This window comes from Candoia aspera, chromosome 3, assembly GCF_035149785.1.
Source record: "Candoia aspera isolate rCanAsp1 chromosome 3, rCanAsp1.hap2, whole genome shotgun sequence".
Lineage (NCBI taxonomy): Eukaryota > Metazoa > Chordata > Lepidosauria > Squamata > Boidae > Candoia > Candoia aspera.
Window position 1 is genome coordinate 79,234,943 of NC_086155.1, and position 27,731 is coordinate 79,262,673.

The 27,731-nt window shown below is 40.8% G+C and overlaps 1 long non-coding RNA gene across 1 annotated transcript; it reads right to left on the minus strand.

Annotated features, from left to right (window-relative positions):
* Nucleotides 1-24,012: 24,012 nt before the first annotated feature.
* LOC134494894 (uncharacterized) lies at nucleotides 24,013-27,483 on the minus strand. Its single transcript, XR_010067719.1, has 4 exons — nucleotides 27,384-27,483; nucleotides 26,793-26,903; nucleotides 25,626-25,718; nucleotides 24,013-25,125 (listed from the first exon to the last, which is right to left on the minus strand). It is a non-coding gene; the product is annotated as an uncharacterized LOC134494894 (long non-coding RNA).
* Between the last annotated feature and the right edge of the window lie 248 nt (nucleotides 27,484-27,731).

A 27,731-nucleotide genomic window follows, 5' to 3' on the forward strand; every position in this document is an offset into this window, starting at 1 on the left:
TATTTAGGGATTCTACAATTGAATGGATAAGCAGATAGAAACTGACATTCTGAGTGCATTATGTGTGATCCCTATCAATGAGTATAATAGAAACCAATCTAAGTTTACAATGGAGTTACAAGACCTTGCCATTAAACTTCTGCTGGATCAGGAAGATTGACAGAATGTAAGAAGTAAGATTATTGTTCACATCTTTAATCAACAGATTATAGTGCGGACACAACAGGTCATTTGGTGTAAATGAGGCCAGTTTTCATTGATTCTCCTAGATGTATTTAATGATTTATGTTTCACTAATTAATTACACAAGTAGGGGTGGGGAAGGATCAAATCAGTTTCAGATAGAAAAATGAATGGTAGTGCTTTTCCCTTCCCAATAGTTACAACTTTCTAATGTACTATTTAACATTAATATACTTATAATGAGTTGTAACACATTGGGCCTATCCAAAATCACAATTCACAATGATATAAAAATGACAATGTGTGTTGTTCTGGCCTTTCATACTGGTATGCCACCATTGGATCCAAATACATTACTCATATGTTTCATCATGCCCCACTTGCCCACTTCCCTACAGATACTGATGTGTTCTTTAATAGACAGAAACCCTACTAAATATTGTTTTCTCATGCCTGAAGAAATTAAAAAGGACGAAAACCATTATCTGGTGTCAACACCTGAAATTAATTCATAAAATTTAATACTCTGCTTAGTTCACTCCCATCAGTAAGATATCTTATGACTCAGTACCTATCAAACTGATAAATTCTAAAATTTCTTTCCAAACATAATTACAAATAATTAAAAGCAGTTACACTCAGATAAAGTGGTTCAAATTCTATCCTGTTTCTTCAAATAACTATTTCAGTAGGCATTCTTGACAAGTCATAAGGACTGATTCCCAAATTCATCAACTGATGACTCCAGTATAAGTGGTTATTTTTAGGTGTAAATGAGTCATTGTAGATAATTGCATTCAATTCACATCCAACCACAAGTCCAGAGGACTTCAAAAATAGAAATAAAAAACTACCCCATATCTCAATTCCAGTTGTCCATCCTTAAATAGGGTATTATAACAATTTACCAGCAGTGGTCTTAGGAAAAGAAAGATGAGATTGTTCAGCACTGATCTTTTTGTCTAGAATTGATACAATTCCCATGCTAAAAAATTTACAATTAAGAAATCAGATACTGCCACATTATCATGTTTTTCACCTTGGCATTCCATTGTTTCCCATCATGTTTACAGTTCGGGTTGTTTTTTTTTAGATGAATTAACCAAAAAGCTATTATTTCACTTCCTGAAATAGGGTTGTTTTTTTGACCTCACAATCCCATCTTAATGCTGGCCAGTCCTTTGTATATTATAATGCCCATTGTTTATATCAGTGTCCGCCTAGAATCTTCTGTTAGTTTCTTTGAATATTACATAAGCCTAGTTTATTTGAAACTTGGTTTTCAAGAAAGTTACCATTTAATGAAAAATAATAAAAGAGTTATCGTTACAGAAATGGAAAATATGTTAATGTATTCAGAAATTGAATATTAAAATATATGGGATGGATCCAACAGTGTCATTCTGCTGGCAGATGGCATTCTGCTAGTGGAACAGATTCTTAATGTTCATACCCCCTAGGAACCTCCTCCCAAATCTGAAAGAACCTCGAGTAGTTTTGTAGCCCATACAGGGGGGTGGCAGGGCAAGGTTGAATAATGGGAACTGTGTTTTCAGGAGCAGAATTCCCTCACCTAAGGCGGGTCACAGCTCTGTGGAAGGAAAGTACTAAAATAATGTAAAGTACTTAAAAGTACTTTAAATAATGTACTTAAAGTACATTAAAGTACTTAAAATAATGAGCTCTACAACACTGGTAACGTTTGTGTATATTTGTACCCTATTCCAATTTAGAATATTTTTTCCCAGTCAAAATGAGGCATTGTCATGTTATCATTGCCATACTATGTGTTACAAATAGCCTCTAATCTACCCATTCTCATTACATTCTCTCTCTCTTTGAACACTATTCTACCCCTACTAGTTATCTCACTTTTCCTTTTTCTAAGAATCGTTCTTGCCAAGCTACCAACTAATATTCTACAATAGCTTTTATGCGATCTTTCTAAACTACTTCTTACAGTTTATTCCCTTTAGAACAAATCTTGTTATTTCTTAATACATTTTTGTGGGGGGGGATCTTTCCAGCATTTTTATACAATCTTACATTAACCCAAGACATACAAAATTTAGTATCCTTAATACTGCAATCAGAAAAACCACATATGTGCATACAATGTAAAGTACATAGCAAGCAAAACAAAGCAGCTACTATTTTATTTCCAAATTGTATGTTTTATTCCCATTGCATTTCAGATAGTAATCCATTATCAAGGAACATTCTAAAATAATATAGAATACAGCCTCTCAGTCTACTGTGTTTAACAATGTTTGTCGATAAATGATTATCATCAAAACTGTGTCAAGCATAAAACATACAATTTGGAAAGCACAGCACTTGATCTGTCCTTTTTATTCTTACTAGTGTTTTGCCTACATTTTCCTATGTTGAGAAATCAGTCTTTCTTAAATATGCCCTATTTATAACAAAAGCTTCAATATAAACTATATAAATTTACTCTTCAGTACTTGGGATTAAGACTGCAGCCTTCTACTTATTTAGCAGCTTAATAAAATGTGTATCGTTATTATCAAGCAATTCAGAAATAAATTCTGTACAAGTTTATCCAAACAAATATGAAAAATGTGTTTTAAATTCCCTAATTTTCACTTCCAACACACATAAACATAGAAAATATAACTGGAACAGGACATAACATCTTTGAAAGTAGTAATGCATCCTGAGTTTGTGTCAATACATAACATGTACCTCCAAGTTAGTAGAAGCAGCCAAGAGTATGGTTGTGGGCTTAATGCAGCATGTGACATGGCTGGAACTAAGGCGGGAAACCAAACTCTATGCCTCTACCTTACTAAAAAAAACATGTGAAAGACTAAATTGACCAAAGCCATGATGGGCAGCAGAGGTCAATATCTATGGGTCCATCTTGAGACAATCATGGTATATGGAAGATTGCAATTTTGAATGGAAGAGGAGTAAATCATAAACAGCATAAATGAAATTAATGAAATGAAAGAAAGAAAAATAGGTATGTGTGGCTGTGAAACTAAGTCAAAGGGGAAGAATGTAATAGATCTGAATGAAGTCTACTCCTGTAGCCTCCAGCCAATGAATTCATGCAGAAAAGTGAACATGTAGATATTATGAATGAAAGGGTGAAAATATATGTCAGAAGGTATGAATTGGTGTCCTCTAGGTTGCTGTGAGTGAATATGAAAATAGGGATCCATACATTGGCTATAATTCAGGGTTTCCCAAACTGTGAGGTGTACCTCCCTTGAGAAGGTGCATACGGAGTCCAGGGGAGGTGCGAAAAATCTTTTAGTTGTACATTGTTACAATAAACCCACCTTTCCCAAAGCTTCATCATATTGTTTTCATTGTTGACTTGTGTTCGTTTTGGTGCTTGGATTTTTAGGAGAGGTGTGTACATTAAGATTACACTAAAGGGAGGTGTGATGGCAAAAGTTTAGGGACCCCTGCTATAGTTGCACTTTATACTGCAGTGAATGGTGATAAAGGAGTAACCAGATAAAAGTCTGGGATTTTTTTTTTTTTTAAACGATAAATGAAGGTGATCCAGGGAATTTTTGGCAGAATTCTGATTGAAAGGATATGAGAAATGAGGAAAGTCTTGGAACTGCACTGACTTTATGTGGATCAGAGATTATGCAGACCAGATTTTTTTGAGCCAGTCATTCAGAAATGTATGAATGTGAGAAAAAATGTTTATTGTATATTTGTTAATTTAATGAAAGAATCTAATAAAAGAAAGAGGTGTGAATTATGAGTAGGGAGCAGAGGATGTTTGCTAAATACACTAAGAACAGTATATGATGGAAGTAAAGCAAGTCTAAAAATAAATGGAGTGCTTAGAAATGGTTCATCATTGAGCAGAGTAAGACAAGGATATATGATGTCCCTTTGGTTGTTTAATGTCCTGTATTCATGGATAAATGTATAAGGAACATTGTAGTGATGTTAGAGATGTGTAGGTTGGATATGTGAATGTTTGTGTTCTTTCACATGCACACAATGCATTGTTAGCCAAGAACCCTAATTATTTGCAACAAATGTCAGATAATATAATGTAATGACAAAGATATATCTGAAAATTAATGCAGCAAAGACCTTGATAGTGGTGCTTGACAGGGAAAATGGAGTTATTCATCCAAGGAAAAAAACAACCACCACAACCCTAGAGCAATTAGACAAATGTATTGATTTTGGTAGAATGTGAATTCAAGATAGAAAAATAAGATAGGAAAATGGTGGTGGAAACATAGTGGGTAGTTGTAAAGAATGAATGTTTGCTGAAAGAAGCAAAACTGTATAAGTGCGTGTCCTGTCTACTTTGTGATGCTGTCAGGAATAAATGGGTGCTGAATGAATGTGGGGTAGATTCAGGAGTGACCAGGGTGAAAGAGGTAGATTGAAATAGTTTGGTCATATGCACACAGTGAATGATGACCGAATTGCAAAACAAACATGAGAAGGACAAGGGAATGGGCCAAGAGGAAAGGAAAGACCAAGAAAGTCATGGTTGGTTGGAGTTAATGAAACCCTCAGAAGAAAAAGAACAAAAGGCACTGTGAGAAGTATTCTATAGATATGGTGGAAGTACGGATGGTTTCAAGGACCGAAAAGTATGAAGCAGTGTACTGGGAAGTGTTGGTATAAATCAGTTTTTGCTACATTTCCCTTTCTTTGCTTAACTCTTGCCTTTAGTTCCTTGAAGTTACTATGTTTTACTTCCTGACTGTGCTCTTAATAACATTGCTTACTCTGAAATGGGACTAGCCTATATGCTTGAGAAGGTAAAAATGAACAGGTAAAATGTAATCGTTATTAGAATGCCATCTGCTTCTAAATCTTATGTAAATGACATGGGAGACTTATTTTATATTATACTCACACCTGTGGAGTGAAGAACAAAAGTAGGCTCCTTTTACTTTTATTATAACTTTTACTTAATAGCCACTATAAAGTTAATTTCCTTCTCCCTGACTAGTGAGGTGGGTGGGAAGAAACATAAAGGGAAACAACACAAAGAGTTGAAAATGTGGAGCTGAAAAAGGAACTGGTAGACAGAAGTAAGTACAGCTCTTCACAGTAGCAAAACTAACAGAACGTAACAGATATTTTAACCACAGATAATAAACTACATAACAGAAGTTTAACTAAATTTAAGCAAGAATGGCTTCTATATTTATTATATATTATGCAGCAAGGTGCGTGTATATGGTTTAAAGCAAAAAACAGATTATAGATCCTAAAGTGTACACCAATAGGTACTGCAAATTGGTTGAAGTATAAAGAAGGGAAAGTCAGAAATTAAAATATTTACGGACTTCCAGTGGGGACATGGTGGACTGAGCAGCTGTGCCCGTGGGCTCCACAGGCAGAACTGACAACGTGGCAGTTTTTTTCAGGCTCAGGCAGGTTTTTCTGAAGCCCAGGAAAGTTCTCTGGATGAAGGAAACCACCAGGAATCACCCCATCTGCCCTCCAGACACCTGCTTGCAGCCAGAAGTTCACAAACAGCATTTTGCATTCGACTGCTAAGAGCAGCCAGGAGGCTGGGATGTCACCATTTTCCAAGCCACGCTGTAGCCTCAAAGGGACACTAAGACCGGCCACCCCATTTCTAAATCACCATACATATATATATACACACACACACACAAACATATATACACACATACATACACACACACACACATACATACAGAGTATATACAGTATATACAATATATACAGTATATACATACATACATACATACATATATTATGTATGCGTACCCTAAGAGAGGCTTTCAACAGCAAGGAAAAGTGGGCTGTCTTGGTGCTTATCATTATTTTGGGGATTACTTTTTTAAAAAATTCTTTTTTAAGTTTTGGAATTTATTTCCCTTCGAAATATAAAGGAGGATTGAGAGTAAATAATTGTCTTCCTGTTATTATTTTGGTATTAAATTTGAAGATATTAGCATTTTAATTAATTAATTAATTGATTATCAAATTTGTCACCACCCATCTCCTCTGAACAGAGGGACTCTAGGCAGTTTACAGCATAAAACAATAACTATACAATAAAATTCCAATATAAAAATAGGCTAAAACAATTTTAAAAACTACCTAATATAATAAAATCCCGATGGCTATGATCTCATTCAATCCTTGCGTAGGAGGGGCACTTCAAGGCACTAGCCAACTCCAAGTATGATTATTCACCTCCCTGCCCCAAGCCCAATGGCAGAGCCATATCTTCAATTCCCTCTGGAAGGCTAGGAGCAATGGGGCTAATCTCACCTCCAGGGGCAAGATGTTCCAGAGGGTGGGGGCTACTGCAGAGAAGGCCTGCCTCCTGGACTCCACCAGATGGAATTCTCTTGCAGACGGGGTCCACAGCATGCCCTCTCTGCATAACCGGGTGGGATGGGCTGATGAAGCGGGGATGAGGTGGTCCCTCAGATAACCCAGTCCCATGCCATGTAGGGCTTTAAAGGTGATAAACAACACCTTGAATTGGACCTGGAAGCAAACTGGTATCCAGTGCAGCTAGCGAAGCAAAGGTGTTATATGCGCCCTTCTAGGGCTGCCAGAAATAGCCCGCGCGGCCGCATTCTGGACCAGCTGAAGCTTCCGGATACTCTTCATGGTAGCCCCATGTAGAGCGCATTGCAAGAGTCTATATGGGAGATAACAAAGGCATGAGCGACTGTTCGAAGGGCCTCCCAATCCAGGAAAGGGTGTAACTGGTGCACAACATGCAGCTGTGCAAAGGCCCTTCTTGCCATGGCTGCCACCTGTTCTTGGAGCAGGATCCGTGAGTTCACGAGGACCCCCAAGTTACACACCAGGTCTGTCTGGGGCAGTGCAATCCCATCCAGAACCAAAGATGACAAAGTCCCGGAAATGGCAGAGCCCTTAACCCTCAGCCACTCCATATTACCAGGGTTCAGCTGAAGCCTGTTGTTCCCTATCCAGAGCCCCACAGCCCCCAGACACTCAGAGAGGGTGGTCACAGCATCACTTACTTCACCCGGGATGGAGATATACAATTGAGTATCGTCAGCATATTGATGATACCGCATACCATGGTGACAGATGATCTCACCCAGCAGTTTCATGTAGATGTTAAATAGGAGAGGAGAGAGAACTGAACCCTGCAGCACCCCACAAAGGAGGAATTGAAGGTCGGATCTCTCACCCCCATCACCACTGATTGGGACCAGCCCTGGAGGAAGGAGGTGAACCAGCTCAGAACCACGCTGCCCACCCCCAACTCCCTGAGCCGACCCAAAAGGATACCATGGTTGATGGTATCGAAAGCCACTGAGGTCAAGAAGAGCAAGGATGGATGCACTATCCCCTGCTCCCGCCAAAGATCATCCATAAGTGTGACCAATGCCATTTCCTTCCCATATCCAGGCCTGAAACCTAACTGAAAGGGGTCTAGATAATCCGTTTCCTCCACAGCCCTCTGGAGCTGTAATGCCACCACTTTCTCAACCACCTTCCCCAAAAAGGGGAGGTGGGAGACTGAACAAAAATTATCCAGCATAATAGGGTCCACCGATGGTTTCTTGAGGAGGGGTTTGTCATGACCCTGTTGCAAGGCACACAAGAGCCTCACAACGTGGATCATGATCATCAGGAAAGAGAGGAAGGATCACAATCAAATCAATGCTCAGATAATCACCCAAGCGTCCACACCCATGAACTGATCTACAGCTTAATAGAAGGATATCACTAGGTAATCCAGATAAGCATCAATGACACAGGAGAACTCAAGCCTTGTGCCCCGGAGGACGCACCTGCAACCAGAGGACAAAGACGGCAGCCGAGAAAACGCCCAGACACCTATCACAAACCACATCAACACCTAAATCGCCCGTCCGGTCAGAGGAGTGGGGACAATGGAGGGTGGAGGAGCACGGGGTCCGGCAAGAGGGTATAAACAGGGTACCGTGCCACCCCGCCTCCATTCCCGTTTTTCTCTCTGTCAGCACCGTTTCAATAAACCGGAAATCCTTAATCCCCATTAAGTGAGTCCATGTCTTATTCGGAGCGAGGCTGGCCCTGACAGGGTTGTACCAACGCCTCCTTAAAGGCAGTTGGGAACACCCCCTCCCTCAAGGATGTATTGACCATCGCCTGGACCCAACCACATGTCACCTCCCGAGCTGCCTTCACCATCCAAGAGAGACATGGGTCTAGCTGACAAGTGATGGCATTTACTGTCCTGAGGATCCTGTCCACTTCCTCGGGTCCAACAGGATCAAATTGTTCACAGATAATATGGTAAGTATGCTCCCTTGGTATCTCCACAGACCATGTATCACGCTTGGAGTCTAACGTAGAACAGATCCAAGTGATTTTGTCTTGCGGATGCTCTGAAAACTCCTCTGCACGGCCCTGTAGGTGGGTCACTGCGCCCACCTTTCCCAAAAGGGATTGAGTTATTTTAAACAGGGCTGTTGGGCGGCATTCTGCAGACACAATAAGAGTGGAGAAGTATTGATGCTTCACCACTCTTATCACCACCAGGTAGGCCTTAATAGCAGCTCTAACCAGTGTTTGGTCGGATTCGGTCTTTGTCTTCCTCCAGTGGCACTCTAGATGTCTCTTAATCCTCTTCAAAACCCTCAGCTCCTCCATAAACCATGGGGAGCATCGGGTATGATGAGGCAAGTGAGGTCACACAGGTGCAATTCTGTCCAAGGCCCCGGCTGCCTCCCAGGCTGCAGCCAGGGCCTCCGCTGGACTTTGCACCAGATCATCAGGTATAACCCCCAGCTCCCTCTGAAACCCTACCGGGTCCATCAGTCACCATGGGTGGACCAATCGAATGGGTCCCACCTCCCTGCAGAAGGGGGTGGCATAAGAGAATCTCAGGGCCACCAGGGCATGATCTGACCATGACAATGGGGATAGCTGTAACTCTCCCTTCAGGTCACATTGCCACTGCTCCGACAAGAAAACCAAGCCCGGGGTGAGACCACTGCCTCAAGTCGGGTCCCGAATAATCTGAGTCAGGCCCATGGCTGCCATGGTAGCCATGAACTCCTGGGCTGCCTCCGAGGCACGCCCCAGGGACAGCAGGTTGAATTCCCCCAGAACCATAGGTCTAGGGAACTCCACTGCCAGCCCTGAGGTGGCCTCCAGCAGCTCAGGCAGGGAGGTTGCCATGCAGCAGGGAGGCTGGTACAGCAGCAACACTCCCAACTGCTCTTGGGCACCCAACTTGAGGAACAGGGTCTCACAACCGGCCACTTGTGGAACAGCACCCCTGAAGGCCACCAGACTCCCAGATGACAACTGCCACCCCTCCTCCCCTGCCCTAGGGTCTTGGCTGGTGCCATGCCATAAATCCAGCTGGGCACATTTCCGAAAGGGGCACCCCACCTTCAGGGCCCAGCCGGGTTTTGGTAATACATGCCAGGTCTGCCCCCTCCTCAGTGATCAAGTCCCATATGAGGGGGGCTTTGTTGCTAACAGACCTGGCATTGAGTAGCAGCAGCCAGAGACCAGAGCCCCTATGGATCTCCTGACCAGGGCCTGGATCTGAGCACAGAGGGCTGGAACACGCCACCAGTAACAAACACCGGGGGCGTCTTCCCCGCAGATGGCTCGCCCTCTGGCTCCCGCCATAGTGTCATTTTCCTACACATTGAATCAGCTGATTTAAACCTTCAGCTTTCTGCTTCTACTTTCCCTGGGGAACTGTCTGCTTATCTTTCACTTTGTGTAATCATACTTCGGAACTTTTTCGTATCTTCAACTTTCACTGGTTCAGCTCCTGGGGGCACCATAATCTACTGCATGAGACATGGAGAATTTTAAACAGATTTTTTTCTGACTTCCATCAAGATTTTAAACAGATCTTTTCTGACTCCTATCAAGTTTTTATACAAGACATTCAGGACTTTGTGGAAAATATGAGTTTTAAAATGTGTCATCTGGTTGGGGATGTAGTAGTTGAAACTGAGGAATTCAACAGTGATAGAAATGTTTCTTCTAAGAGTGAGCTTGGGATTTCTTTTGAGATGCTGGATGAAGATTGGATAGTGGAGTTGGAGAAATTCAGTGGAGAGAGGGATCTGCAAGCAATAAGTAAAATTGACTTTTTGGTGAAATGTTATGAAAAATAAGGGGTCATTATGTACAGGAGGTTTTCTGAAGAGAAGTTGGAATTTTGAGGGGGGAGTTTGTTTATTTATTTTTCAAATTTCTATCACTGCCCATCTCCCCCAAAAAGGGGGACTCTGGGCAGTTGGGCTGTTCGATTTTTTCAAGAGAAAAGCTCTTTGCACATTGTAGGGATATGTAAATGCTCTGGTTTATTTTGAAGTGGGATAAGAGCTTAAGAATGTTTACCTGGATTGCTTTTAGGGTTTGACTGATATTATTTGTTTTTAAGGATATGGATTAAGATTATTAGGGTATTTAAAAAGGTTTATTTGGATGGTTTTAGGAATTTGATTTAAGGTCATTGTTTCAAATTGCTTTTCTTTTTTGGGTTTATTTAAATTAAGATTAAAACTGTTAGTTTTAATCCTTGCTCTTCTTGACCTCTCAGTGGCTTTTGATACCATCGACCATAGTATCCTTTGGGGTCAACTCAGAGAGTTGGGGGTGGGCGACGTAGTTTTGCACTGGTTTACCTCCTTCCTCCAGGTGTTGATAGGGAGTGAGAGATCCAGCCCGCGGCCTTGTTTTTGTGGGGTGCTGCAGAGCTCAGTACTCTCTCCGCTCCTTTTTAACATCTACATGAAACCTCTGGGTGAGATCATCCGTCACCATGAATCAATATGCTGATGATACTCAATTATTTATCTCCATCCCGGGTGATGGCGTGATCACCCTCTCCAGGTGCCTGGGGGCTATGGGGACTGGATGGGGAACAACAGGCTTCGACTGAACCCTAGTAAGATGGAGTGGCTGTGGATTAATGGCACCTCATGTTCTGGGAAATTGTCTTTAGTACTGGATCGGGTTGCACTGCCCCAGACAGACCCAGTGTGTAACTTGGGGGTCCTCCTGGACTCACAACTCCTGCTCGAGAAGCAGGTGGCAGTCATGGCCAGGAAGGCCTTTGTGCAACTTCATGTTGTGCACCAGTTACGGCCTTTCCTGGACTGAGAAGCCCTTCGGTCACTCATGCCCTGGTCATCTCCCATATAGACTACTGTAACATGCTTTACATGGGGCTACTCTTGAAGAATATCTGGAAGCTAAAACTGGTCCAGAATGCAGCTACACAGGCAATCTTGGGTGCTCCAAGGTTTGCATATGTAACACCTTTGTTGCATGAGCTGCACTGGATTCCAGTCTGTTTCTGGGTCCAATTCAAGGTGTTGGTTATCACCTTTAAAGCCCTACACAGCATGGGGCCAGGCTACCTGAGGGACCATCTCATCCCTATTATTTTGACCTGCACCACCCGTTCATGGGGGGAGGGCATGTTACGGACCCCCATCTGTAAAAAAACTCCATCTAGCAGGGTCTTGGAAGCGTGACTTCTCTGCAGTAGCTCCCGCCCTTTGGAACATCCTTCCCCCAGAGGTGAGACAGGCCCCCTTGCTCCCAGACTTTCGAAAAAGATTAAAGACCTGGTTTTGTCAGCAGGTTTGGAACATGAAGGGAAATAGCCACACCTGGGGAAGGCTAGTGCGCTAGAGTGATTTTTGATGGACCTGTTACACTCACGGACTGATAAAGAACTCTCAGCCATTTAGATTCTATCACAATTTTATTTTTATTGTATTTATAATTGTTCTGGATTTTAATTTTGTTTTTTTATTGTAAACCGCCCAGAGTCCCTCCTTGGAGGGAGATGGGAGGTGATAAAGTTTGATATTTAAATAAATAAATAAAATATCCTTGCTGTTAAAAGTCAGAAGTCACATCTTTCTGTAATGTTGTAAAAAAATATTTTCTTTTGTGTTTTCACACCTTTTTAGTTTTTCTTCTCCTTTTTTGTAGTTTTTTTTGTTTTTTCATAGCTTTTATCTTTCTCTTTAAACTTAATAAAATTCATAATAAAAAAAGAAATTAAAATATTTACCTATATTATTTATAGGAGTGTTTTATTGTTGTTGTTTTTAAATAAATAATAATATAGTGGAGATTTTGGCATTCAACGGAAAAGTTTATACTTCTTTTTTGTATCATGAAAACAACTCAGTGTACTCTGGTATCTTTTACGGATGTTATATTGAGCATTAATTGTATAACTTCAGTAAGTATCTATCCATTTGTAGATAATATCTTTTTTGAGAATACATTTTTGTTTTTAAATAGATTAAACAGAAACATCACTCCAAGTAATAACCACTAAGCTAAAGGGAAGGGGAACAAACCACTCCCATTTCATGTTAAGAATGAGAACTCTTGTGCAGCCAGACAAAAAGGAGTAGCAGCTATGCAGGGAGCTTTTGTGCATCTGCTTGTCTTCTTCCTAGGCATAAATCTGTACACACTCACCATGTGTGCCAGACTCTCAGCTGTGGCCTTAGGGGGTACAGCCCCCATCTGGGTTAGCTTGCTCAGTAGGATCTGTGACTTCCCCCAAAAGTAGGATGGCTTCATTCTGGACAGCCCTTGAGTGTGATCTAACCAGAGACCAGGGCTGGGTTTGCTGGTGAACCCAGAGGAGAGCTTGGGCTGTGAGTCCAAAGCCTTAAAATTGCACCTTGCTATAAAGATAGGCAAGTCAGTCTAGTTCTATGCCCAGGTTAATTTCCCTTGTGCTCATTCCATCCCATTTCTTCAAAAACCACAGTCAGTTTATGATCCATGACACTTTTGCATGTGTTCCCCCATAAATCCATTCCATCCAGTTTCTGCAATAACCTCAGCCTGTTTCTGGTTATGTCGGTTTCATATCTGTTCCTTCCTAAATCCATTCCATCCCATTTCAGCAACATCATCACTCTGGATTCACAGCAATATTTATGCAAGGTACCTATATAGCTGGTTTGAACATTTTTGAGCACTGGGGGGGATGGGGGTGGAGGGTCTCCATTTGCTTTTCAAAACATATTTTAGTCTAAAATAAGCATTGTATAAATATTTTGATGCATTTCTGAGCCAAGCACCGCATCATATAATTTACAGAAGAGAAAAATCTCAAAAAATGAATACGTATAAAGCTGATCTGCACGTCAGTCTGAGAAGTGAAAATCAGGTTGGTTTCACCCAACACGAGGACCAGATGAAATCCATGAGCAGCCCTACTTATGATGTGATTTCATGCCTACAGAAACGCTTTTGTCTCTGTGCACAATTAACACTGTTCTCTCCTGACACCTCCTGTTTCTCTAACCATCTTCTTTCCCACATAATCCATTCCTACATATGTCACCTTACCTTCACACACCTGACTCAATTATCCTTCCTTGTAATTCGTACACTTCATGCTTGTATGTATCTGCTTGATATAATAATACTTGAGACATTTTTAATGTGGTAAGTGCCAAGAAAGTGGAAAGCATAAGAGTATTTAATTAACTCTGTATTATTCAATCATTTTCACAATGATGGTTTCCTCTGTATGGCAGTTGTATTCAGGGGTAAACAAAAACTTAATCTATCAATTCCCCAGGACTTGAGACTAGCTGTACTGAAAATGGTGCGTAGGCATGTTAGTTATAAAGAATGTGCCACGCGTCTCCTGAGGCCAAAATCTATTATCCAACTACAAAGCCCAAAACACCATGATCAGGTCAGCGTTGCGTCAATTTGCTCTGTTCTTTCACTTTCAATATACTTCCACAAATGTGCTTTCATCATTGGTAAATTAAAAAAAAAAGACTTTCTTTAAACTTAGTTTAACAATGCAAATAAAGGGAGACCAATCCCAAGAGGTAGCAAAGTATCAGCTATTCATGTAGATATCCTGTAAAGGGAAGTCTGTGCTCTATCATCCCCTTTCAAGTGATAATGTAAATGAGTCACACTGCAGAGCTGGAGAAGGAAGGACGTGTAAAAAGAATGGCTTGCACCAAGAAGCAATGGACTTCTTGTGATAAGCTGCATAGTAATCTCCAGTACAACCAGGGCCAGTTCTAGGCCTTAAGCAACCTAGGCAGTCACCTAGGGTGCCAACTGAAAAGACTTCCAAAATACACAGTATGAGTATAAAATCTGATCATTGCTTTTGAACTTTTTCTTCCTACGCTTTTCAAAAACACCCACAAAGTAGGTACTCAACCACACTAACCATATGTCGCAAGTCACAAAAGAGAAACTATTGTTAAGCAATGGACCTCAGGAAGATGATAATATTGCCAAAGCAAGACAAAGATCTGATAGGAAGGTACTGAGCAAGCAAGTCGCGTGAATATCAGCTTCTGAGTTATACTCAGAAAAGCAGTAATGATGCAATCTGTGCACCCACTCAAGGGTTAAATATAATTTGAAGAATTGTTGCCATATGACAATGAAGTGCTGGTATAATTAAAATTATTTACTGTGATTCACAGTAAATAGGGTGAAGATGTCCAAGAAAAAAAATTGTATTAAGAAAAAAGGAAACAAGAGGGCACCTTTTTGCCTAGAGGGCACCAGAATATGACTTTGCCTGGGGTGCATAATGTCTAGAGCTGGCCCTGAGTACAACATATTGATGGTATCAGTGTGTGCCAATGTTGTTGAATCTATAGGACTGGTGAATCACTGGTGAATCAATGTACAACATACACATTTTTTATGCACAATCCCAGCCTTTTTTATCAAAGTCACTTAAGTTTCGTTTTGTTTTTCCCTAGACCACCACTGAATCTTTTAGAATTTTGTTACAAATGCAGGCCTGAACATATATTGCCTCAGTCAAATTATTTATTAGGAGTTCTTTATAGTGGACTATGGGCTGAAGTACTGTTGTTATTTCAATTTTTTATATAGCCTAGGAATTAAGAAAGCAAAAAGTTCTGGTGGGTTCTTGCTGGAGCCAAAAAGTCTGAGTGTGCCAGGTCAAAAAGTCAAATCCTTTGTCTTGCAAACTGATATGCTAATAGTTACTATGGTAACTAATGATTAGTAGCCTAGATAAAAGGTCAATATTCTCCTGCTTCTGTGTCCTGCTCTCTGCTTCTGCTTTTGTATTAAAATGCAGCTTCTGTGTCCTGCTTGTAAAAAGTTTGTCTCCCTGCGTGGAGAGGCAGAACTGTAAAAATGCTTTTACTCTGTTTTGTAAATACAGTTTATATTTGTTGAAGTTGCTGGCATGATTATTTGATCTCTCTCAATGGCAAAACTCTTCTGAAATTCCGCTGCTGATCCTCAGGATCACATACACACACCAACAAGTACTGTATGTGAGGATGGCTTGGGCATACTTTAGGGACTGACAGAGCAGGTAAAATTTGTCTCTTGCAAATAGTTTGGGGTCTTGAAATGAGGAAGGTGTGTAATTTACATTCTTAGGATAGGAACAGATTAAGAAGATAAACATTTCAATGTGTCTGTGTAGATGGAAGAGTAAAAAAGTTATTGATATACAGATGTTTATGGAATAACTTAATTTTATACTTTCATGAATAACATCTATTCAGCTTTTAATCCTGGTCTGTTTCTCAAGTATTTCATATTTGAAGGTATTGAACAACACCCTCAAGACAAACAGTATACTGGAAAATCTGTTTTCCAGGAAGATTAATAATCTGAGAGTGCTTTTGAACATGGAACCCATCATGGCTGGAATAATTGCACCTCCTCCTTCCACACCACCAATTAATGGGAAGAAGAACCACACTGTGTATGCACATGTGTTTGTGAAGAGCCAGTTTGGTCTAGTGGTTAAGGCAGCAGGCTAGAAAGCAGGACACCATGAGTTCTAGTCCTGCCTTAGCCACAAAAGCCAGCTGGATGACCTTGGGCCAGTCACTCACTCTCAGCCCTAGGAAGAAGGCAATGGCAAACCACTCCTGAAAATCTTCCCAAGAAAACTGCAAGAACTAGTCCAGGCAGTTGCCAGGAATCAACACTGACTCGAAGGCACAAAAAAAAAGTGTTTGTGAAGAGACACTTTTGCACTTTGACACAAGAACTTTGCACCACTTCAGAATCAGTTCTGGACTTGTGAATTCACACAGTTGTCTGGCGTTGAGAAGCTAACTGGGTATTTCCTGGCTGTGTGCCTGTTTGCTAAAACTAGATCAAAGCTAGTTCAGTTTTTGCAGTGAGATAACTGCAGAATGTATGGGTTATCTGTTTCCAAGCCACAGAAACATTTCCCTCACCCACCTTTCCCCTTCAGGACTCAGGTCTATCTCTCCTTCCTTCCCACGACCTTCAATGCAGTATTGTGTTACTGGTGCCTGTTCCTTAAAGCAGATCTTCCTTCTTTTTCCCCTAGCAGTCACTGTAGCCATGGTTGCATCCATTGGAAAAGCACCTGCTAGCAAAGATAATGGTGCACTGTTATTTCCCCATCACTTCTCATAGTGGATTTTACATATAATCGATTTGTGTGTGTGTGTGTGTGAGAGAGAGAGAGAGAAGGGATGGCTTTACACCTTATCAACCACTCAATGTTTTCAACAAATGGCCTGACACATACCTCACATTCCTTGAAAATATGGGTGGGGCTGGGAGAGGCAGCAACTTCTTCCATTCTCTTTTACTATACCATGAAGGTGAGGGCAGGCCTGAGTGGTGGGACAGTGATTGTTTTGGGCAGTCTTCTATTTCAGTAACTAGAAGAAGCACAGATTGTCTCAATGTTCTCAGCATTCCAGGACTAACAGAGATAGAAAAAGACTGCAGATCAACTTCAAATTCCTTTGGAAAGCTGAATGGAAAAGATGGAAGTGACTGTCTGGTGGAAGTGCTTAAAGTCTAACAGATAGGAAAAGGCAGACATCTAGCTTAGCAGTCTAGCTTCTCTGTGGAGATCTAATTTTGGGTAATATGGATCACTTCAACCCTGCTAATGATTAAGCTCTTTGTGTCAGTTTCCTCATTTCTTCTAAATCCGTACATCAATTAAATATTTCAAAAACAAGGAAAGTCCCCAGTGATTTCTCCACTAAAAGAAGTCCAGCCTTGGTAACTATTTCCCCAGAATTACCTGCTCACTCAGAAAGGTATGGAGCACACAATAATACTTACTAAATCATAAAACCTAATAGAGGGCAACCAGGACTGTTTTCAGCTAATAAAAAGCCTGAATTTAACATCTGAAAATGGCTTATTTATTTATAATCACTGCTTCCTAATAGTCATTAAGAAAAATCTAAGATTCATTTTTTACAATATGAACTACAGTATAAAGATTTGTGGAAGAAACATGCATATGCCCCAGAGTTGGAAGATAATCTGGGCAAAATGTATTTCTCATTTCAGTTTAATGACAATACAATACCACATCTCCCTGGCCCTATGTAGTGATTAAACACTTCTCCACTGTATTAATATATTTCTTTGGTTTTTGGCATCAAGCATTTTGGAAATATTTATCAGCTATAAGCTAACATGTTTTGCATCTTCTTCTTCTTTTATTATCTCTTGGGGATTTCTTTTATCCCATATCACTGTTGCTGATAAACTATTAAAACGTCCACACAATCTAAGTGTATGGATGAAAGATTACATCATGCCGAACACTAACATTATAGTACCACAGCATGTGTTTTCATTGGGAATAGGAATTATTCAAGATTGCAGCCCTCCGAAAGCATTTGCCTATATACATATCAGTCTAAAGCAGAGTTTCTCAACCAGGCTTCTGTGGAACCCTAGGGTTCCACAAGAGGTCACTAGGGGTTCCCTGGGAGATCACAATTTATTTTAAAAATTATTTCAAATTTGGGCACCTTCGCATTGAAGAGGTAAGTTTCATTCTTTAGTTTTAGTTTAAAAACACTCTTAATGCATATATACAAGCCTACCCATGAAACGAATATCATAATTTTGTAACTTCTGGCCTATATTTGAGCTGAATGTGCAGGGGTTCCCTGAGGCCTGAAAAAATATTTCAAGGGTTCCTTCAGGGTCAAAAGGTTGAGAAAGGTTGGTCTAAAGACATATAAGAGATGTAGATGAGCACACACCTTTATGTTCCCATCCACATGCTTGGTTCCAAAGATGTTCACACATTTTGCATGAAGGTCAAATGTATTTACCCATATGCACTTACAGCATATTTTCAGATCTTCACATTATATACATGAAGATCTGTGGAGGCAGTGTTGCTCATAAGGATCTTAAGGGCATAAATGCCCATATGCACATGCAGGAATATGTTTGCAAATGGCTTGCAGCATTGAGGAAAGTGCAATTTGATTAATCAGTGCTGCACAACATAAATAATAATAGGGTCATGTATGCTTCAAAAATGATTCTGAAGTTTTTCAGGCCTTGCACAATGGTAGAGCATTCTTCTACTATTCATTAAATTATCTCATTCTTCTTCAAGCTTCCATTGTGAGCCTGAAAAAATGATGTTGCTGCTTTAAGAAATCCACTCATTAAAGTTAACGAGATTCTTAAAGCACTAGCATCTTTTAGACTCCCCTGGGAATCTAAAAAGGGCTTTTGAAAGGATTGGAGGAATCAGAGAAAACTCAGGACTCTTGTCAATTTTATCTTTGCAAAGTCAAGCCAGTATTTCCTTTAAAGAATCTGCTAAGATGACTGAAACCCAGAAGGATGGGTGAGACAAGAATGTCTTTCAGTGCGGAAATGGATCATCCACAAACCCTATTCCTCAGTAGCAAAAAGTTGCAAAAATAAATTAGGCAGTTTGGTTACTCAAAAGCTGAGCCAGAAATACCTTGGGGGCAGTGGCCAAACATGAGCAATATCACAGGATTACAGAGGTCCAGACATGCTTTTGAACTGGCAGAGTGTTCATAGGTGGAGGGCTCCTAAAGTAATGGTATGCAGGAATGACCCTGGAAGTGTCCTGTTCAGACTATGAGATGGCAAGGCAGAATACTAATAAAATTCTTTATTGAACAAACTATTTACAATAGTAAAAGTTCTGCAATAGATTAGAATATGTGGTTCAATTCAAGTGCAACCAGGTGGCAGATGGCACGCAGGCAACATTGCAGGGTCAGGCTGGGGCAAGGCAGCAAGGCAGCACTTGGCCACTTCTCTGATGGAGGCTGCAAGTTTGGAAGGAGCTAGAGTGTGTGGCAAGGAAGAGGCTGAACCCTCAGGTTGGTATCCTGGCATACAGGCTGGATCAAGCAGGCACGCAGCGGCCAGGCAAGCCCTGTCTGAAGTGTCTAAGCAGGGCTTGGTTCTGTAGATGAGACTGGACTTGGCTGGAGCTTCTAGGCAAGGCTTGGTTCTGAAGGCAATGCTGGACTTGGCTGAAACACCTAGGCAAAACTCGGACCTGGAAGCTAGGCTGGACTGGACTAGAGCATTTAGGCAAGGCTTGGATCTAGAGGCAACCCTCCTTAGTTTTCAGGAAACTAAAGGTAAGGGATGGGAGGGTACTTTCAGACTTGCAAGATTCTGTTACTGTAACCTTACAATAATGATAGTGTTAGTACTCATGGTGAGTGCTTCTTGTCTGGAGTGCTTTTAAGGACTGACATCTAAGGATCTCCATGGAAGAATGGTCTGTACTAGACCATTCTTCTACTTCTATTACAGCCAGAGTCTCTGGCTGTAATAAAGTTCTGTTGTTGTTTTGTTGTTGCTGCTGTTATTGCTAACTCTTCCATTGCCTTCTTCACAGAAGAATTTGTTCCACATCCTGCATTAAGTTAGTTTGTATGATAAGGGGCAAACAGATTTGAAACATAGTCAATTAATTAGATTATCCAGCTTTGTGTTTAAAAGAAAACAATTTTAAAGAGTCATCTATAGAATCATCACTGTTAAATATAGTGGAAAATGAGAAGCTGCATCAGGTTCTCCAATGTACATCCAGGGAAATGGAGAGATAACCAGAGGGAGGCATAAAGGCAGATGTCCCTCAAAGAGAACCAAGTTCAGACTTCTAAAATTGAACTGAGGTGTACACATTGAATTTTATTTTCAGATTTACTTTTATCCCATACATCTCAATTTCTAAAATCCACAACCTAAAGGACCCGCCCAAAATAAAACAAAAAGAGCATTGCAAACTCATGGGTTCTACACAACTTTTCATTAGGGGAAGTGCTACAAAAATGGGAAATGAGGAAGAAGTGAGCAAGCTCTAAAATTAAATCATGTGTTTTGCTATGAGATCAATGGTTCAAAGTCAGTCCCCCCAAAGTGTTAGAGAATGTATATAGAGTTGGTATCACATTATCCACAAACTTTAGGGACAAAAAAATTGGTTCTTCCCCCAGCTTTTAAACACAGAAAATAGTATTATTAAATTTATATCCCACCTTTCTTCATTCAAGCACACAAGGCAGCTAATAACAATAAAACAAAATACAAAAGGGGTGGAATTCCTCCAGACGCCAGCACACCATTTCCACTCTGGCCTGAGATTGCTACATCACAGTATTCTGGCCGACTGACTAGGCAAAATTAATTTCCTGCTCCTCTCTCAGCAGGTTCTTTAAGTTGGATCTTGACTTCCTGGGTTAGACTGCAACTTGAAAGGAAGAGAGACCAGCCACTAGTCCTAGCCTCCTTTCCTTGCAACAAATAAATTGCATATCTCCCCTGCCAGTTATGTCTAGGCCATGCTCCATTTCCCATTCTCCAAATGCATGTTCTAAAATCAAGCCACAGTTAAGCAAACCTACAAACTGAGCCCCCAATTCTTTCCCACTACTGATAAATGAAGACAAATATAGTGGCCCTCCCTCCCCAAATGGCAGCCCCACTGCCCTAGCACAGCACTGTTTTCATGCCCAGGGAGCAGATGATGGAAGGTCTATAGAATGGCTTCAGCTGGCAGAACTCAAGCAGTTCACTAGTACCTTTTCAGCTTCTTTCCAATGGTTATCAGTGTCCTTGGTCCATATTCTATTTCCTGCCTAGGCAATCCATCATAAAAGCCAATTTGAAAAACATGCAAGCTCTCTTTCCCCACCATCAAAATCTGAATACTGATTGATTGATTGATTCATTAAATATATCCACCACCAAATCTTGTTCAATGACATTCATTTCAAGGGCTCTTGAATCAGTGCAACAACTAACAATGGAAGATCATGATTTCATGGGTTTATGAACCTCCCTTCTTTTTTACATTTTTTCTTGATGATCTTGTTTGATAAAGAGTTCTGGATAATTCAGAAGCTTGCATGCTTCTTATCTACTTGCATTGGCATAAAGAACATGTAATATGGAATTTGGAATTGTTTTTATGACCAATGCTGGTTTGAGTTGGGCTGGGTTTGCTTTTGCTTTACAGGAACAGGAACATTGTACTAGAAATGAAAGAAAACTCATACAGTTCAAGGATAATATGCAAATGTCATGTCAGGGGGAATACAATTGAATCAAATCTCTTGTCTTGCCAATAGGTTGTTGTTTATTCGTTCAGTTGCTTCCGACTCTTCGTGACTTCAGGGACCAGCCCACGCCAAAGCTTCCTGTCGGTCGTCAACACCTCCAGCTCCCCCAGGGACGAGTCCGTCACCTCTAGAATATCATCCATCCATCTTGCCCTTGGTCGGCCCCTCTTCCTTTTGCCCTCCACTCTCCCCAGCATCAGCATCATCTCCAGGGTGTCCTGTCTTCTCATTATGTGGCCAAAGTATTTCGGTTTTGCCTTTAATATCATTCCCTCAAGTGAGCAGTCTGGCTTTATTTCCTGGAGGATGGATTGGTTTGATCTTCTTGCAGTCCAAGGCACTCTCAGAATTTTCCTCCAACACCACAGTTCAAAAGCATCTATCTTCCTTCTCTCAGCCTTCCTTATGGTCCAGCTCTCGCAGCCATATGTTACTACAGGGAACACCATTGCTTTAACTATGCGGGCCTTTGTTGTCAGTGTGATGTCTCTGCTCTTAACTATTTTATCGAGATTTGTCATTGCTCTTCTCCCAAGGATTAAGCGTCTTCTGATTTCCTGACTGCAGTCAGCATCTGCAGTAATCTTCGCACCTAGGAATACAAAGTCTTTCACTGCTTCTACATTTTCTCCCTCTATTTGTCAGTTATCAATCAAGCTGGTTGCCATAATCTTGGTTTTTTGGAGGTTTAGCTGCAAGCCAGCTTTTGCACTTTCTTCTTTCACCTTCATCATAAGGCTCCTCAGTTCCTCTTCGCTTTCAGCCATCAAAGTGATATCTTCTGCATATCTGAGATTGTTAATGTTTCTTCCAGCGATTTTAACTCCAGCCTTGGATTCCTCAAGCCCAGCATGCCACATGATGTGTTCTGCGTACAAGTTGAATAGGTAGGGTGAGAGTATACAGCCCTGCCGTATTCCTTTCCCAATCTTAAACCAGTCCGTTGTTCCGTGGTCTGTTCTTACTGTTGCTACTTGGTCATTATACAGATTCTTCAGGAGGCATACAAGATGACTTGGTATCCCCATACCACTAAGAACTTGCCACAGTTTGTTATGGTCCACACAGTCAAAGGCTTTAGAATAGTCAATAAAACAGAAATAGATGTTTTTCTGAAACTCCCTGGCTTTTTCCATTATCCAGCGGATATTGGCAATCTGGTCCCTAGTTCCTCTGCCTTTTCTAAACCCAGCTTGTACATCTGGCAATTCTTGCTCCATGAATTGCTGAAGTCTACCTTGCAGTATCTTGAGCATTGCCTTACTGGCATGTGAAATGAGTGCCACTGTTCAATAGTTTGAACATTCTTTAGTGTTTCCCTTTTTTGGTATGGGGATATAAGTTGATTTTTTCCAATCTGATGGCCATTCTTGTGTTTTCCAAATTTGCTGGCATATAGCATGCATTACCTTGACAGCATCATCTTGCAAGATTTTGAACAGTTCAGCTGGGATGCCGTTGTCTCCTGCTGCCTTTTTATTAGCAATGCTTCTTAAGGCCCATTCAACCTCACTCTTCAGGATGATCCTAAATTGTGAAATAAGAAGTTCATGATCTGAACTACAGTCAGCTCCAGGTCTTGTTTTTACCGACTGTATAGATGTCCACCACCTTTGGCTGCAAAGGATGTAGTCAATCTGATTTCGGTGTTGTCCATCTGGTGAAGTCCATGTATAAAGCCGTCTCTTAGGTTGTTGGAAGAGAGTGTTTGTTATGCAGAGTGAGTTGTCTTGGCAAAATTCTATCAGCCTATGTCCTGCTTCGTTTTGTTCTCCCAGGCCATACTTACCTGTAATTCCAGGTGTCATTTGACTGCCCAGCTTAGCATTCCAATCTCCCATGATGAAAATAACATCTCTTTTAGGCGTGTTGTCCAGTAGGTGCTGCAGATCCTCATAGAACTGCTCTACTTCAGCTTCTTCAGCATTTGTGGTTGGGGCATATATTTGGATCACTGTGATGTTAGATGGCTTGCCCTGAATTCGAATTGAGATCATTCTATCTTTGATAAAGAGTTCTGGATAATTCAGAAGCTTGCATGCTTCTTATCTACTTGCATTGGCATAAAGAACATGTAATATGGAATTTGGAACTGTTTTTATGACCAATGCTGGTTTGAGTTGGGCTGGGTTTGCTTTTGCTTTACAGGAACAGGAACATTGTACTAGAAATGAAAGAAAACTCATACAGTTCAAGGATAATATGCAAATATCATGTCAGGGGGAATACAGTTGAATCAAATCTCTTGTCTTGCCAATAGGTGCTTTCTTCCTTTTTTTTTTCAGAATTCAGTGTTGAGAGCTCCAGACAAATAGTAAAGCTTATATTAAATGGACACACATGAAAGTGTATTGACACACTGATCGTGGAACATATTGATGTGAATGTTCTGTCTTATGGACCTTATCCAATTGGCAGACTACGTTGATAGACCAGAATGTGGAAGGACAGACTGCAGCAAGGATACCAAAATTATTGAGGCAGTATTTTATTGTTTAGATCCTTGATCTTTCTTACAAGACCACTGAAAATGCTGATGCCAGGAAGTGGATTTAAGCAGCAGAAACTCTCTTCGTCCATAATGGTGACTACTCTTGCCTTGGTTGTTATCTCTAGATCCAAAACGTGCTCACCACATAATAGTGGCATTTTGACTGGTTAGTTCGAAGCCATTAAATGTGATCATACGGTTCAGTTGTTCCATGATTTCGTCTATCATCATATGCAGTAAAAATGTGCTTGCAGGTGTCAGGACAGGTGGAATTTAAACCAGCAGCCAACCAATACTGTCCCAAAAGAAGAGGCCACCTTCCTTTATGAACAATACCAGGACACCACTGTATGACATGTTGGTTGAAAGGCCACCATCTGCTCAGTCTGTGGTGTACCTGCTATGCGTTTGTCTGCCACACGTTTAATGTGGTTGGCTCCACTCAAAGAAAATACAGGAAACAGGGTAGTTAACATGAAAATATGGACAGTAAATGTGGGGAATGTGTTCCGTGTGTGAAATCTGAAAAGGAAAGAGACTTCCACAGTTCACAGCATGGCTGAATTAATAACACCCTGAAACACATGCTGTACAGAGTGCTGTTCAAAGCAGTGGGGAAGGAATAGGCTCCCCACATTAGCTTCTTGTTTGAAAGCCTCTCTATAATTGAATGGGCTAATTTTGTGTCATGAGTCGTTTACAGCCTAAGAAATGTGCATAATGCACATTATTTTGTAATATTATTTGCATTAAGTACATCATAAAGGAAGATTTACGGCATTATGCAAAAGTACAAAGTCATGGCATTTTAATACATTTCATTTTTCCCCTTACATCCAAGGAGCTTCATAAATTGTTTGAGGTGGCTGCAAAGGGCAGGAAAGAACAACTGGTAGTGCACAGCTTGCATTCCTCAAGAACAACACTAGTCTACTCCAGAATGCTTGTACAGCTGGGGAGCACATCACTCCCCTGACTCCCCTGATTCTTTAATCCAGGCATAGGTAATGTGGCACTCCCAGTCAGCGTTGCCAGAGTGCCTGATCCTGCTGTAGGAATCTGCAGTGAAAGAAAGGAGATAGGTGTTAAGTGTAGGATACCATTTTTTAGGTTCCCATGTATTAACTGTAATAACTGAATTAACTGTATAAATGAATGCAGTTAATCTCATGAATTAACTGTAATAAATAACTAAATAATTGCAGAATTACAGGGGGTTGAAAAAAATCAAGATGACAATCACAACTGTGCAGTTGAAGCCCCACCCTTTTTTAGGTACCTCCATTATGCATTTATGATTCCTTGCACTGATGCCCCTGTACAGAATTTATTTTTTCTTTGCTGAAGAACCCACCACAAACAGCTATTTGCACCTAGTAGCTTCCCTCTCGGACAAGAATAGATTTCAGGACACTTTTTGTTTTACAAAATGCAGAAAGGTGTAGATCATCCATGTTATAGATTGCCCAGAGATTGCTATTAAAAGCAAAACAAAATTGCAATACCTTTATGTGATAGGTATCAAATAATTTGTCCTACCAGTGGAAAGTAATTCAAACCTTATCAGAAAGAAGCTCCATTGAATTAATTAGGGCTTACTCCCAGGGAAGTTTAGAATTGCATTGTTGGCCTTTTATCCAAGAGATATTTTCCTATTAGAAAAGGAAAAAGTGTGCTTAAAAGCCAAGGTAATAGAGACTCTCACAAAATCCTGACACGTCTATTCAGAGGGAAGACCCACAGTACTCATAGGATTAATGGATTTGTACATATGTGTATAGGATCCCATCCAAAGGCTACAATTTAATGGGATGTACTCCGATTTTGATCTAAATGGGCTCTGCTTAATAAAACTGTCCTTGGTGGAGTGAACTCTAAATGGTTCGCCCACTTCACAAAAATACATCAGAAAGACGAGAAAACAATATTCCCAAACCTTAGTCCCTGCGCTCCGCAGGCAGCTCTTCATTCTCCACTCTGAAATGTGCATCCATTTTCCCTGCTAGAGAAATGATTCTGCCTTTAGCCAACTGCCTGCTCCCTCTAATCCACAGAAGGGTCACGCATAAAACAAAGCCATCCATGCAAAACACCAACCCAAGGGGCACAAGCAGCTTCCATTCATAATCACAATGTACTTCAGACACAGAATGTATTCTTCCATTGCTGGATCTTCAATGGATCAGGAATTTAAATTTTTTGTCTCAATTTACCGGTGGCAATGCACATTCTGGAGAACTCATTTGACTTCACTGTTCAATAGACAGTGGTGCTTTTAGGGTGGTTTTTTTTTTCTTTTTTCCAGGAATCCTGGCAAAGCAATAGGATAAAACCCTGCAGACACTACACTCCATTATTACACACAAGAGGAGCTCCATTAAGCAAATAATCTATACATATGCATAGAGTTAAGTACATGCATAAGTGCTGCTTCCAGGTCTGCGTCTAAATTACTCCACTACTTGAGCAGGATTGCAAACTACCACAGAAGGGCACAAAAGTTTGTGATATTAATTTTTTAATGGCATTAATATTTTAGAGATTTAATCACCACTGAAAGATGCCAATTCCATTTTTGGAGTTTTCCTACTGTGGGAGGAAAGGCATTTCTTTTCTTTTCTTTTCTTTAACTTTTGTTTGGTGCAACAATTAGACAGAAGTTCTGCAAATCAAGGCAGAGGGAGAGGAGCTTAGGATTATTGCTGTGGTGTAGACTTGCCCCTCACCTTCACAGGGTTTCTATGCAACAGTATCAGCTTCAGTTTTCAGGAGGCCTTTTAACAAGAAGGTAGACCCATGAGCAAGCCTGCTCTTGCCTTTCCTCTGTCTATGGAATCCTGATGGAGAGGAAGAGGAAGAGGAAGGTTGTTGGTGATGAAGCCCCATAGCCAGGAGAAAAACCATTAAACCAGAAACCTGACAAGTGCCCAACGTTTCCCACCTCTGGCCCTGGCCCCACTAAGCTGTGTTGGTAGCAAATTCACCACTGTTCCTATCAGTTCACAGATAGTCTACGTGGAGATGGGTAACATCCTAAAATAGCCTTTAACTAAAAGAAAAAGTAAATTAATTGCTGGTAATGTGGAGGAGAATGTCTTCCAAGACCTGCTGACAGTTTCAAAAGCTTTGTTGTCGTGATCATATTAAGCCATATTAGAATGGTGGTGTCAGCTTCCCTCCCCAGGAGAATCAATTAACAGATAAACAAGCCCATAGACCGTGTAATAGCAATGCCAGTGGTGTTTCTAAGTATTACCTGGAGCAAGGTACAAATACAATAGACTTCTAGTCACAGGAGGAGAGAATTATAAATGTACCTCAACTTTCACGGTGCGAAAACTGTAAAGAAAACCCTGCTACAGGGGAAGAGAAAACTCGAAGGCAGGAAAGCAGCTCCTTCAAATAACACAGTCCCATTTGCAGCTATGGAGAAACAAAGCGGGCTTGGAGTTAGGCTGATGATGAATCACAAGTCCTTAGAAACTCTCTTTATCTTTAAATACTGAGCAAGATCTGATGAAAGTGCAAGCTAGTATGTTACAGAGATACTGCCTTTTTTAATATGGGAACCCAAGGGGAAAAAAATGTATTAGGGAATTTGGCAGAAAGAGGGCAGGAGATATAGTTAACAAAATAGATTTGATTTGACTGAGGGAGACCTGGTT